The sequence below is a fragment of the Eublepharis macularius genome, chromosome 15 (assembly GCF_028583425.1).
Source record: "Eublepharis macularius isolate TG4126 chromosome 15, MPM_Emac_v1.0, whole genome shotgun sequence".
In the NCBI taxonomy this organism is placed as follows: Eukaryota; Metazoa; Chordata; class Lepidosauria; order Squamata; family Eublepharidae; genus Eublepharis; species Eublepharis macularius.
The window spans coordinates 39,030,651-39,045,451 of NC_072804.1; positions in this window are offsets into that span (position 1 = coordinate 39,030,651).

A 14,801-nucleotide genomic window follows, 5' to 3' on the forward strand; every position below is an offset into this window, starting at 1 on the left:
CAGTCTCAGGTTAGGGTTGCCAGGCACATGCCCAAAACCCCTGGGAGACTTCAGGAGAGAGGCATGGGGAGGGAGAGGGGAGGCACCATTGATGCATCCATGTTACTTCCAGCTAAAACCCAGTAGCAAAACCATAGAGATCAGAAAAATCCTAAAGCGTCGGTAACGTCACTTCCAGCATTCACCAGAAGTGATGTCAACAATATCTTCCCGTCTTCCCTCCTTCTGTCAGCCAGAATCCAGAAAGGATATTAATCTGCAAAAAGTTGCACTCATTCATAATGCTATTAAATAATGAAATGGCAGCCAAGTGGAGGGAGCAGTGACAACGGATGAAATTATATCTTTTTTATCTGTTTGGCGATCCTGGTAGGAACAGTCCAGTAAATTCCTCCAATGAGTTCCCCACCCCAACAAAGGCAGGAAGGAAAATGGAGCTCATTTGCATAAGGTGACGAAAATGAAATAGATGGAGTTATACCATTGCAAACCAAAGGGCGGGGGGACAATTAAGCTGCTTCACTGAATACAAGTTCTTCTCCTCTCCCACAACTATCACCAGTCTGGGGATGGGGATGGATGGAGGCTCCTATGTTCTGGAAACAGTGGCAAGTTGGCAACTTGCCCTAGTTGACAGATTTGCATCTTTGATTTCCCTTCCAGGTCTATCTGAACAGCGACCCTGTTGCTTCCTCCTCCTCCCCCTGAAAGATCAGAAGAATACAACAAGAAATAGAAAAAGCCCCTTTCCCCCTGTCTTTTCTCTGGTATGCTTTCCCCACATCAGTTTCTTTCTGTGCAAAAACGCCACCATCCAGAAGCAAAAAGCCATTTCTCCAGGATCTTTTAGGAGGCTTCCCAATGACCTCCCCTTCCCTCTCGCTGCCTCTTGGGCCTCACATCCAGAGCTCCAGCCACCAGGTTGCCTGTGCTCCATTGGCAAGACTCTGTCCACAGAACGTGTCATTTAAAACGCTGCCAAAGCAACACAGATTCGGTGTGCCTGCACTAAGTTAGCACAGAAGAGGCCTCCATTTGGGAAATGTACGATTATTACCGCGCCAACTCAAGCATGACTCTCTGACATCAAGCGTGTTGCAGCAGCCTGCAATTACAAGGCTGTTATTAAGTGTCATTTATGAGGAGGGGCTCTTGCCTGCGGCTCTTCAACGAGCCACGTGCCAGCTTCGCTCTGTTGCAGACTTGGGGTTCTTTTCCTCCCAGCCTCTGTTCACTTTCACCTTCTTCTTCATCATCATCCAGCTACTGAGCAAAATGCTGCTCGCTCAATGCTTCACTCTCCCAATGCCCCCAACATATTGAAGGTTGCCAATTTTGCAGTCCAAAAATAAGGTCTAATGCGGTAAACTACCATTAACAGTCCGTACAATGGTCCCCAGGGCCAGCATCAGCGTACCCTGAGATGGGTCGCCTGGAAAGGTCCAGGGTTTCTGATAAGCCTAGTGCTTCTAGCAGGGCCCACTGCCATCCACCCCCATCTGCATGCCTCCTCTTCCACTTCCCTGTACGCCCTTCACCTGCTCACTTGCTTGCAAGTACTTCACCTTCTGTGCTCCTGGCAGCCTGGGTTGCCCAGCACCACCATGGAAGGGCATACAGGTGGTACAAGTGGTGCTTCTGACAGTCACAGCAGTGTCACTCCCAGCTGCACACACTGCCCAATGCCACTGAGAAAAGGGCCTGCCTGTGGGCATGAGTCTGGGCAGCAGGAGTGGTCGTGAGTAGGCAGGGGAAGGATGCACAAGCAGGTGGTGTGTATGTGGGTGGGGGGCAGGAAGGGAGATGTTAGCCAGAGTGCTGGTGGTGGGCAAAGGAGGGGAGGGGCTCCCTGGGCACCCTCTGCCCTGGGCACCTCAAAACTTGGAACCAGCCCTAATGGTCCTGGCCCACATAAGGGCGTTCCACACATACAGAGAGCATAATGGGCCTCACCTGAGATGCCTGCAGGGAAATCAATCAAGACTCATCCAGACCACAAAACTTGCTTTGAAAACACTTTTGCTATGGGCTGTAGAAGAACTCCCTCGCAAATGTTGCTGGTCTCATCGATAGTCATCTGGCTTTTTCAAAATGCCTTACTGGTGTGACCCTGAGGAGAAATTACCAGACTCGCTGTGAATTTCACTGTAGTGGAAACTTGAGTGGAAGCCCTGTGACCATGGCTTCATCCAGGTTAGTAGCTTGGATGGTTCACCGCTTATCTAACCAAGGCCTTCCTTAAAGAAGCTATGACAGAAACACACATCTGAAGCTAGAGAGCCAGTTTGGTGTAGTGGTTAATAGCACAGGACTCTAATCTGGAGAACGAGGTTTGATTCCCCACTCCTCTGCTTGAAGCCATCTGGGTGACCTTGGGTCAGTCACAGCTTCCCGGAGCCCTCTCAGCCCCACCCACCTCACAAGGGCTGATTCCGCACACATTGGATAGTGCACTTTCAATGCACTTTATCAATTGTTTGAGGTGGATTTTTTGTTCCGCACACACAAAAATCCATTCCAAATTATCTATAAAGAGGATTGGAAGTGCATTATCCAACAAGTGTGGAATCACTCAAGGTGATTGTTGTGGGGATTATAATGGTATTCTTTGTAAACCTCTCTGAGTGTGTGTTAAGTCATCCTGAAGGGTGGTATATAAATCAAATGTTGTTGTTGTTGTTATTACATGGAAATCAATGGAGTAAGGGGCCCCTTTGCCACAGGCTGGAAAATCGCTGCCATGAATCTGAAATTAAACTTATGTAACTGAATGAGTAATACGAATGACAGCATGTAGAGTTTAGACTAGAATTTGGGAGGTAAAGGCAGTCCCCTGTGCAAGCACTGAGTCATTACTGAGCCATGGGGGAACATCTCATCACGACGTTTTCTTGGCAGACTTTTTACGGGGTGGTTTGCCATTGCCTTCCCCAGTCATCTACTGTACACTTCACCCCCAGGAAACTGGGTACTCATTTTACTGACCTCGGAAGGATGGAAGGCTGAGCCAACCTTGAGCCGGCTACCTGAACCTGGCTTCCTCCAGGATCGAACTCAGGTCATGAGGAGAGCTTGGGCAGCAGTACTACAGCTTACCACTCTGCGCCACGGGGCTCTAGAATCTGGGAGACCCTGGTTCAAATACCCATTCTGCCATGGAAGCTTGCTAGTTGACCTTGGATCAATCACACACACTCAGGAGAACAACATAAGCTGCTTGGGAAAGGCAACATACAAATCAAGAATCAAATAAGTAAGGAAAACATTTGGCAGTTCTTCTACAGCCCGTAGCAAAAGTGTTTTCAAAGCAAATACATGAATTAAGAAACCATTAAAAGTTACCATTCTCCTGCAGAGAAGGAATGAGATGCAGCCAGCAAAGTTTACCAGCTGCCCTGGATGGAGGCCTCAGGAGAGTTAGTTAGCAATCCTAAGCAGACCAGCTCAGGGGTAAGTCAGTGGGGTTTGCTCCCAGGAAAGGGCCCTTAGGATTGCAGAGATTCCTTTTGGACTCTCTGTAAAGCAACACCCGGTTGGAGTGAGAAACAGCAAGGCTGGACTGCTTGGGCAGCTGACCTTAGACAAGAATAAAAATATAGTAAGCTTTATATTTATTTACATTATTTTTGTCATTTTAATGTTTGGGGGAGGACAAAAGACTTCACTGGGTGGGAGGCTATAAAGTAGGACCAACAGAGCTATTTACTGTGCTTAAAGGGTGCTGGAAGCTGGACTAAATCGTAGATGGAAGGCAGACATGCTCGAACTCAGCCCCATCTGCTCAGGGTTTCATTTGGGGACGGGGAACAGGGATTCATCGATATATCTAATTCTCAACGTGGACACATCTGTGGATACTTAAATCCAAAGATAGGGGCCATGAAGAGAGAAAGGAGATACTCTTGCTGACTTGGGGATCGAAAAATACAAATGTCCCCCTGAACACAGAAACATTGTCTGCGCTTGTGCACACAATGCTATTTTGACAACCTGCTGGCATTCACTTTCCTTGCCAAATGTGGGAGGTGTCAGAGGAGGGGGAGTGGCCACTTGAGCCAGATGGGGGGGAAGGCAGGAGCTGTTGCTACACCCTGAAGAGCAGAGGGGTGGAGGAGAGGAGTGATATTTAGGAAGGGGAAGGGAGGGTAGTGTGGGTGGCCAGGGAGCAGGAGATCGAGCAAACTGCAGCCCAGGCAACAAAATAACTTGACTCACCTACACAGAACTGTCTCACTCCTCCTCCAACTGTAGAATGGGAATTATGGTGGCCTCTCCAGTAGCCAATAGGATGGCATCAGTTTTAAAAGGACAAGAAAGCAAAGGGAGTTGCATTAGACCAGCATTTCTGCCAGCTGAGTCTCTCCTTTATTTTGTATTGACCAAGGATCATTGTGAGCCATTTTTGTCTACTGCAGAACAGAAGCTCTGCCAACGGCCATCCGAAACTGCTCTGGGAGATGCTCCATCTGCTGCTAATTTTGCTGGTGAAAAAAAATCTGTGTTTACTAACTTCTTGCTTTTACCTTATCTTCTATTGAACGCTAAATGGCACTGCTGACACCTTTTCATCGTTAGTGGAATTAATCTATGGGCGTTTGGGGAGGCACCCCCGTTAGATGAGCACTTAAGTACCAGATGTGTGCAGGATCTGAGAGGTAGCTAACAAAATGGTGCAAACTGCAAACAACAATCTCTGGGAAAACATGATTCTTCCACCATGTTCCTTAGTCTGGGCTGAGCTTTACTGGAGTGTTTCTATAAAGAATGAAAGAATGAAATGAAAATGTCCCATTCGTTATTGTCTTTATCATTATGGAAACTAGTAGTAATGCTCACAACAGTGGGGTATTCTGCATAGTCAAATTATATTGGTTCAGGGTTCAAATGCTTTGCCTTACTCTTCCAAGTTCCAGATGGTGAAGGTTGCATCTGCGGCAGAATCAGTTTTTCACCAAGTTTTTTTAGTGTTCTTTTTTCTGTACACATACCCCACTACTTTTTTTTAAGCAGAGTTAAGACACTTTTTTGACATGCAGATTTTTTTTCCAGTGCAAGCCCTGGCCCAGCCTTTCGCCCTCCCTTTTATTTCTCTGCATGCTGACTGGCTGACCACCAATATCCAACCACTTCCTCCCTCTCCTTTTCTCCTCCCATTCTTCCCTTTCAATTTTCCTTATTGGAAAAGAAAAGTTAATATCAGGGCAAGTTCAAGGTTTAGGGTCTCCTTTTCTAGAGTATAAGCAAACTTGGTATAAGCAAAACAACTGTATTTATTGTAACTGATATAACTAGAATTTATATAGAATTTATATTTATATGGTACCCCTACCCCCAAACTCATTTCTGGGGTTACTGGTGTCCAGTTTTTAGCCATACTGTCCAGGATTTGGGGACTGTCCCTCCACCTGGATTCAGAATTGTCTGGAGAAAATGTTTCCCAAATACCAGACACTTGGCCTCTCCCCTTCCCCCTGCTCCATCGCCCAGCCCAGCCGCCCAGTCTCCTGTGGCTGCGCACTGCTGTCTAGGAATGGCCAGCCAGCTCAGGTGCTGTTAGTGACATCATCGAGCGCACATACACATTTTTAGAAGGTCAGTGCCACCTCCCCTCCCAGAGTCTGGTATTATTCCGCACCACATCTGGCAACCCTATTCCTTTCCCTTCCCAAACCAAAGGCTTAGAGTCCAAAGATGAACAATGGCCTATCAAGGCAGGGTCTTACTCACAGTCCATTAAGAGTGAAGTTCTCAGCTAAGGTCTGGGATGGCCCCATAGCTGATGTTCTGGACGTGCTGTCTTCTTGCAGAATCTAGTAGCCCATCACAGTTTCTAAGCAGCAGGACACCGATCCAAAGAGGAGATTTCAGGCCGAACTTCCTCCTTAGCAAGTGATTTGATTTCACCCGATAGAGGCCCACACCAGAAGCAATCAGCTGTAATAGAAAGAGACCATTTGGGGCCCTTGGCCCACATCAGAAGAGATCAGATAAACAATCTGGAAGGAATAGCTCAGTTACAAGGTCCTCCTGAGTGGAAATTCAATTGAGGTTGCTTTCATTGTAGCTCTTGCCTGCAGCTTCTTCAGCTGAGACGTTTCTCAGCAATAAAATAGTTGCTTAGAGCAAACACAAAGGTTTCCAAAAGGCTTCTTCCACTCCCTTTTTCTCAGTTCAAAATAACCAGCCCTCATGCTCCACAACCGAATACACAGAAAACCTGCTGTAAGATGAGCATGCAAGAAAATCCCAATCATTAATATTCATTATTCTGTGACCAAGCTGTCTGGTTTAGAGAGTTTGTGAAGTACAAACACTGTTTAGTTGATAACGTCACAATGGATAGATACAGCCTCAAATAGATGTTTCAGATACTCACAGCTTAATGTCATATCTCAGCCAGCTTGATCTCATTAGATCTTGGAAGCCAAAGTACTAACCAGGGTTAAACTCGCTTACGTTTTCAGAGATTGAATTATCAGGGTATTTTAGCGGTTTTAAGCCCCCTGATATTCCAACTTCTCCAACTTCTTTTTTTCAATCCCAGTTTAAAGAAATGAAAGGTAATTTTAGTGTCTGTTCCTGCTCAAGTTTTCAACGTTCACCAAAACTGGTCTTTTGGGGGGTGTCCGGCAGCTTTCAGTACGTCAGAATGCCCCTACTTTTGGAGATTTTTATTGAATCAATACAGAAAGTAAAATCTACAATATTTGTATATAAATATTTGAAGTTGGTTAATAAATATGATACACACAGCCTGACAAATGAATGGAATCATGATCTAGAGTGTCCACTGTGATAAGGCCTTAAGCCATATACTTGTTGCATGTATATATCCATTACGTGTATATTGAAATGTCCTGATATTGACTGTACTGATTCACACCATGTAATCTGCCTTGAGTCTCAGTGAGAAAAGCAGACTATAAATGTTCTAAATAAATAAATAAAACTATGGCTCTTAAGTTGTGACCTATTCAGCAAAAAATTATGTTTAGGTTAGATTGGATATAAAGCATCTTTTTACTAAAGTTTTAATAAGTATAGTGTTACACCATTGTTGGTAGTGTAATTCACAATGCATCTCTTAAACATATGTTCTGGACATGTTTAGTCATTCAGCACTTGGTTGGGAGGAAGTTATTAGTCATATTAATTTTGTGTTAAGAAACTCACTTATTTTTGAAGATGCTAATGTACTGTTAAACTACTTGCTTGTCTCTTGGAATCTAACTGATAGTCAACGGAAACGGACCGTCTGTGCCTTTACAGTTAAGTACAGTTAAGACTTATACTTCAACATTGTAAAGACAAAATCCTACCTCCAGGGCTTTTTTTCTGGGAAAAGAGGTGGTGGAACACAGTGGACTGCCCTCGGAGAAAATGGTCACATGGCTGGTGGCCCCGCCCCCTGATCTCCACCGGGCGGCGCAGAGGGCAATCTAAACCCCCCTCTGTCTGGAGATCAGGGGGCGGGGCCACCAGCCATGTGACCACTTTCAAGAGGTTCTGGAACTCCGTTCCACCGCATTCCCGCTGAAAAAAAGCCCTGCCTACCTCCTGTAATTCACTGAAGACTTTATAAACTTATCAATATTTGAACGTATTGCATTTGCATATGGACTTATTTTTAGATTTTTGGAAATCTTTTATAGATACCTATGTATAGATTTGCCAATAGTGTTTTTATAGCCAGCACTGTTTTCTTCCCCACACCCACCCTGTTTACTGCTTTATTTAATAAAAAAATATTTTTGCACAAATAAAATTTTAAAAAATGATCTTGCTCAGCAATGAAGCTGTTTAGGTCAGAACCTGGTTAAATCCATTTTAACTGAGTGCCAAGCTACACATGACGAATGACACTTGAATGGCAAGTGTATTTCTCCCTGTTCACTTGCCCTCCACTCAATCCACTTGCTGTTCAAGTGTCATTCGTCATGTGTAGCTTGGCCCTCAGATGGGTCTGCGGGGAATGCAGGGTGAGCAGGAACAGGAAGCACGAATGACTAAAACCTCTAAGACACAATCCATAATGTGTCAGCTGGGGATGGTGGAAAACCCACCTGCTTGCCTGTGGCAAGTGCTTTGCTTTGGAAGGGGAGGCCACAGGACCTGAGACATTAAGGGGAGCTGATGTGAAGTTTGAATTTGGGATATGGAGGCTCTTCCGAGGGGGTCTTCCAATCTGCATAAAATCCTGCATTACTTAATTTTGAGAAGGAAAGGCACAGCAAGAATAGACAGGAGAGATGAAGCTGTGTTGGGATTTTTGTAAGTATCCTATGTTCAGTCATGAAAGAGTTAAATTGTGGTTCTGTTTGTTTATTCAGATAGCTAGTTAGCATAGGATCACTTAGGCCTCGAGTAAAAGTCCCTACCATAGAAAGGGGAGTCTTTAGTCTTAAGGAATCTAGGGTTGTCTATTGGATGAACCAGTTTATTGGGGGCAAGTAACTAGAAACACATACTAAAGTTTTGTTGCTCTTTGTTCAATGTGTAAGTCTCAGTTCTAAGTCTATCTCAGTCTTTCTAGCCATCAAGATGTAGCTAGTTAGTTAGATATTCTTTATTTTCTTACCAAATGTACGCTTTTCCCTGTTATGTAGTAAAAGTACTTTTCTAGAACTAAAACCACAGATGTCTGTCTACTGATTTCCAATGCACTAATATTAAACCCTGCAACTTCGTTTCCTTTTTAATCTCACCCAGCCAATAAGCTTCCTGCCTAGAAGTGCCATCATTTGCTCTGTGTCCCCTTTCGTCTCATCCCAGCTGTGTCGTGGGCTGGCTGTGATTGCTCGGGAGTGAGGCTCTCTGCACATGCTTAGATGAAATCTGGCACTAGATCTCAAGCATCTCTCAACATATGCCTTTACAAAAGGCACAAGTAAAATCCAAAGGCCCAAAGGATGATATATGAAAAGCTGTTTTGTATGTCTTACATCAGCTAGAAAACAGAGACCCAGAGGAGTTAGCTGTGTTAGCCTGCATGCATCTGATGTATCTGATGAAGAGACTGTGGCTTTCAAAAGCTTATCCTACAATAAGAGTTGGTTAGTCTTAAAAACAGAGACCCAAATTTTCTCCCACATCCACAACAATTATACAAAACACTGAGCCAGAAAGGCTGCAAACCATAGGCATTTTCCTCATCTTCTATGAAAATGTTCATGTTTATGTAATGTGCAAACAGTCTATATCCCCTCCCACCCCCATCAATTTATTATTTGGATGCATTGCTGTAGGAAAGCAGCAAGATTTTTTCTCTTTTTCTGGTAAGCAATAGCCAGGTGGATGATTCATGTATGGATTATTGACTCAGGCTGGGAGGCAAGCCGTGCCGGACCAAAGTTAATTGGCTACCTTCACAGAGTTGGGATTCCATGCCAGATGACTTCTCCCTGACTTGATGGGGGCCTCAGCTACAAAGACAAACCGCCATTTCCCCCGAGGCAGCACCAACTGTATACACACACTCTGCTTTAATTGCTGCACAGGAGGGATGCCTGACAGGGAGGAAGCATGAAGACATCAGTCGTGTTGTTGCTGGGCTTCTGCATATTTATTAGTGCTCGGAACATGAAAACAAGACTCTGTTTTCTCCTTGAAAGTCTCTTGCTGCCGGTGGAGATGTCAAGCTCCATGAGAACCCACAACGAATAGAAAGGACAGAGCTTTCATGGTGACATTGTGAAGAACCCGACAAGGTCATGGTGCTGAATCTCACCGAGTACAACAAACTGAAGATATTTTGACCAAACACTACACGAAGTGGCCTTAGTCCATCAAGGTCAGCATTGTCTACTCAGACAGCTGGCGGCTCTCCATGGCCACAGGCAGAGGTCTTTTCCATCACATACAAACTATTCCTTTTATTTTATTAATTTTAACTGGGTGTGCCAGGGATTGAATCTGGGACTTTCCATATGAGAAGCAGATGCTCTGCCACTGAGCCATGACCTCATTCCTCAATGGGATCCACAATGCACCCACACAATGTTAAATTATACCATCAAAGGAGTTTAAACTTGGTTAAATTAGGATGTTCAGTATCATAGTCTACAGATTAGGACTGAGTTTTAATGTTGATCAGAGATTTCCACCCAACCATGGCCATTTTCACACTGCTTACCGGCCACAGAACTGCAGTTCTTGTGCGAAATCGCACCAGGAAGATGCTGTGGTTCTGGGATCTTGGCATGATGTTCCGTGACTGATAAGCGGTGTGAAAACAGCCCATGTCTGACTGTTTAGGGAAAACAGGTTCTCTATGGAAGAACAAGGGTGCAAAAAATGATGACTACATTAGTTATCCCTGCAAAAGAAAGAGAGCAAGTGTGGTGCAGTGGCTAGAGTGATGGATTAGGATCTGGGCAACTCAGGTTCGATTCCCTGCTGTGCCATGAAAGCTTGCTGGGTGACCTTGGGACAGTGACATACCCTCAGCTTAACCTACTTCACAGGGTTGTTGTGAGGAATAAATTGAAGGAATGATGTAAGCCATTTGGCCTTCCTATTGGGAAGAAAAGTGGGATACAAATGAAGTGGTTTTTTTAAAAAAAAAATTGCCTCTGGGAGAATTGGAATCCTTATCAAGTTTGGACATCTTTCTTTAATTTTTTCTTTAATTTATTTTTTTATTTACTTATTTGATTTATATACTGCTTCTTTTCAATTAAGAGCTCAAAACGGTTCACAACAATTTCCTCAGTGAAAAGCAGTACAAAACATAGCATATACAAAAAGATCACAGTAAAACAGCAGCGTAATATAAATACTTAAAACTGCTCTAGTCTCAACCCCAGACTATCAAACCCTTCATAAAACCATAAAATTGAAGATAGATATAATATACAACAATCAGCTGTGCCTCACATTAAAATATTAAATGCCAAAAGCACATTGGAATAGTTCTACCTTGCAGAGTTTTTGAAACATCAAGAGGTCCACCTGGACCCTAGTGCCTCTTGACTAGACATGGGCGTGAACCCAAAAAATTTAATGAACAAGCGGTTCGTGGTTCGGTGCCAATGACGATCCCGAGATCGCGAACCAAAACGAACATTTCCCGTAACCAAACCAGTTCGCGGTTCATGGTTCATTGGGCGCAGAATGGCCCCCGGGGCACTTACACAGCCCATATTCCCGGGGAGTCTTTTGCAGGCTCTCCTACAGCCATCACCCAAGTTTGGACAAGATTGCAAAAGGGATCTTGGAGATATACCCTCCAGGAAACTCCCCCAGGAAACTCCCACAAAAATCCAAGATCAATTATACTCTCAGTCTTTCTTCCCAAAGGCTAGCAAGTGGCAAGCAAGAGCTCTGTCCCACTCCACTGCTCGTTGAAAGTGAAACCCAGCCTGGAAGCCCACGGCTATTTATAAGCACAGGTCCCATTGAGCAATATAGGAGGTCTGTGTTTGACCGTCAGAGCTGCCTATCAGGGTTTGCAGGGATGAGACTGGAGTCCCCGTGGCTACAGGACATTCCTTCCCCCTCCCTCCCCTGGGTGTCTTCTCCCAACTTGTAACCGCTTTGCAGCTCCGTGGTTGGAAGGAAGACCTGCCGATCAAGGTAAGCTGGGCTTCCATTCGGGTTTCCAGGGCGACAGAAGGAGTGCAGACAGAGTTCAGGCATTCCCCTGGCTCCGTTGCCAGGGGAACTGATTGCTGGCGTCTGAGTGTCCGGCTTCCCGAACCGTGGCCAAATGCACCAAACCAGGCTTTTACTGACCGCTGGTTCGTTGGCCGTGGCCGATAACGAACTGCTGGATCGGGATCGCGCAATTGCCATTTTCGTGGGTTTTTGAAGTTCGTAATGCAGTTTGTGCCCATTTCTACTCCTGACAATGCATTCCAAAGGGAGGGTGCCATAATCATAAAGGTCCTCATGCTGGGGGAACTTACCTCATGGGAGGGTGGAGTTTGCTCGAGCTCCAGAGCACTTCTGTGTTGTGCCGAGAAGTACGGCATTCCCAGCGCAACATGGAAGTGCTCTGAAGCGCATGGGCCAATTTGATAAGAATCAGCCCCCAATCTAATGTTGGGGGCTGATTTTTATCAAATTGGCCCCTTGTGCCCCAGAGTACTTCCACGTCACACAGGGAATGACGTCATTCCCGGCACAATGCAGAAGTGCTCTGGAGCACACAGGAGCATGCTTTGGGACTCCCAGGCCCTTTCCCCACACCTTCTCCCGCCCCTGCAATGGCAGGGTGCAGAGGCTGGGAGTGAGGGATTCCCTGCTCCCACCATGGAAATGGGATACCTAGTCTTGATGCTTCTCCCTGAGCCATTTTCCAGATCTGAAACAGCCCTCAAGAGTCACTATTTGCACCACTGATGAAAAGAAGTGGTTCAACAGTACGTGCAAGTTTCCCCAACAGGGCAAATAGCAGTTCCCAGGGGCTGTTTCAGTGGAAAACAGTAAGGAGGGAGAATGCTGAAGCCTCCACTTCCCCCCACAATGTGACTCAATTAAGTAAGGGGTGCAAATGGGAGTATTTTCATAAGAACAGGGCATGCAAGTAAAGCCCAGCCAGGCTGATGTCCTCCTGTGCCTTCTTCCATTGTGCTCCACTATTTGAATCTTTTCATGTTCTCCAGAGAAGCCCTCGCACCTTGGCAGATATATTAAGCTAGGCACCATCTGAAAGAAGCATGAGTGAAACTAGAATGGCATTCCTGTGTGTCTGTAAGGTTCAGTGAATCCTGTCTTTCTGTTTAGGAATGAGCCCCATCAACCCCTGCCTGGATCAGGCTCTAGGTGCTGGGAATAGGTGTAAAACATATCCCGATGCTTCTGTCTGCCTTCCTCTTTCTCCCTTTCTTTTTGGCTGCAGGTTCCCTTCCGAATGTTAGCAATCAGATTTCTGCTCCATCTATCATCCCCCAACTCTACAAAACATCTAAACTCGTAAAAATTAATATTTTGGGGAACTATTTTCCTTTTTATCCAGCTAAAGGAAAATGTTTAATTGCATTTAGACACATCAAATAGATGTAGAGATGCAAACAGGTTTTTGCAGTGCTTTGAGCTGGTAGGGAAGCTATGATTCTGGGTTTGATACCAATGCCTTGCCCAAATGAAAAGTAAAGTACTAAATAATGAAATGCTCAGACTTGCCTTGCAAGTCTTATGATGCTGAGGTATTTTTTTTAAAAAATAAAAATAAAATTGTTTGGCATCAAGTTTCAGAAAGTGAAAGACAGGATTTGAGTCCAGTGGCACCTTAGAGACCAACAGGAGTCAGAGCTCCCATTGAGACCCCCCCCCTCAGTATACTGCCATGTGCTTGGGTTGGAAAATGATACTGTCCTTTGAGAGAGGTATGATCTGTAAATACAATTGCTACCTCTCTTCAAAGAAGAGCACCAAGCCTCAAAATGCATGTTTTGTATGCACTCCAGCATGAATCTGCCCACTACCCTGGTGGTCTTCTGGATTGTTTTGCTTTAATTATTTTTAAACTAGCAACAAATCCTGTCATGGGGGGGGGGGGACGTGCTCTAGAAAACTAACTTGGCAGTGATCCACAGGAGGCTGAATCAGCCCCAAATGGGCCCAATTCAGGCTAAATTGGGCCGCTGCAGAGCCTGAGAGTGCGAGGGAGGCGGAAAGGGCGGTGGAATGCTCCCGTGTTCCACAGTCACTCAATATAGCCCTGATTCAACCTCGATTTGGGATGGATTGGGTGGCTGAGTGCCCAGGAGTAGGGGGGCAGAAAGGGCGGTGGAGTGCTCCTGCGATCTGCAGCCCCCTGATCCAGCCCCAATTTGGGTTGGATTGGGCAGCTGAGGGCTGGGAGCATGGGAAGGGAGGCAGAAAGTGTGGTGGAGCACTCCTGCACTCTGAAGCCAGCCAATCTGGCCCCAATTTGTGCCAAATTGGGCAGCTGTGGGCCCAGGAGCACGGGGGGGGAGTGGCCTACTGCAGTGCGCAGGAGCATGCCATGCCACCAGGGAGTGTGCGCTGGGTGCATTCCCCACCTTTCCCCATTGGTCAGGTAGGCAGGGGCAATGGTGTAGGGTGAGAGCAGGGACTGGCAACCCTACCTGAGGCTGCAGGGAGGCCCAGCATGGGCCTTTGCTGCTCCACCATGCTGGGCCTTCCTAACCCTGCAGCAGCCTGCTTGGGGCCTCCTTGGCAAGCTGTGTTGCTGAGGACTCACCTTTCATCCCCACGGAGAGGTGTGCAAGTGCGCCTGCACGATAAGGGGTGAGTCGTCACCGATATGGCTCACCTTTTATAAGGTAGGATTGTAAGTTTATGAGATTTTATGGCAAAGCAACTAACGAGTACTGGATTAGTCATTAATAGGGAATTATCAGTTCACACATGTTACCGCAAGCAACTTTCCTAGAGAGGCAGCATAGAAATGTTTTCAATAAATTAATAAGTATAATCTATGCAACAGCATATTTAACATGTTGCACTTCAGCATTTTTTGCATTGTTTTCTATTCCCCCTCCCCCGGTGGATTTTTCCATTTAAAGTCCAACCGCAGCCACTGCTCCTCATGTGTGAATGGTCAACCTTCCTAGGCAGCCCAGGTGACTATCCCTTTAAATTCTCTTGCCCTCCCCCCACCCCTTCTGATTCTTCCTATCAGAGCATAAGCATTCCTGAGTGGCTCTTTAACTTGGGCAGAGGAAGACTTTGATTACCTTTTGTCCTCGTTGCAGCAAAAGCGATTCTGCATTTTATTTTTTTTATCCGCATAATCAAGCAATATGTTTTTGCAATCGTGAAAAAGGAGACACTCAGATTAAAATCCTCCCTTCCCTGCCTGTGCCCCCACT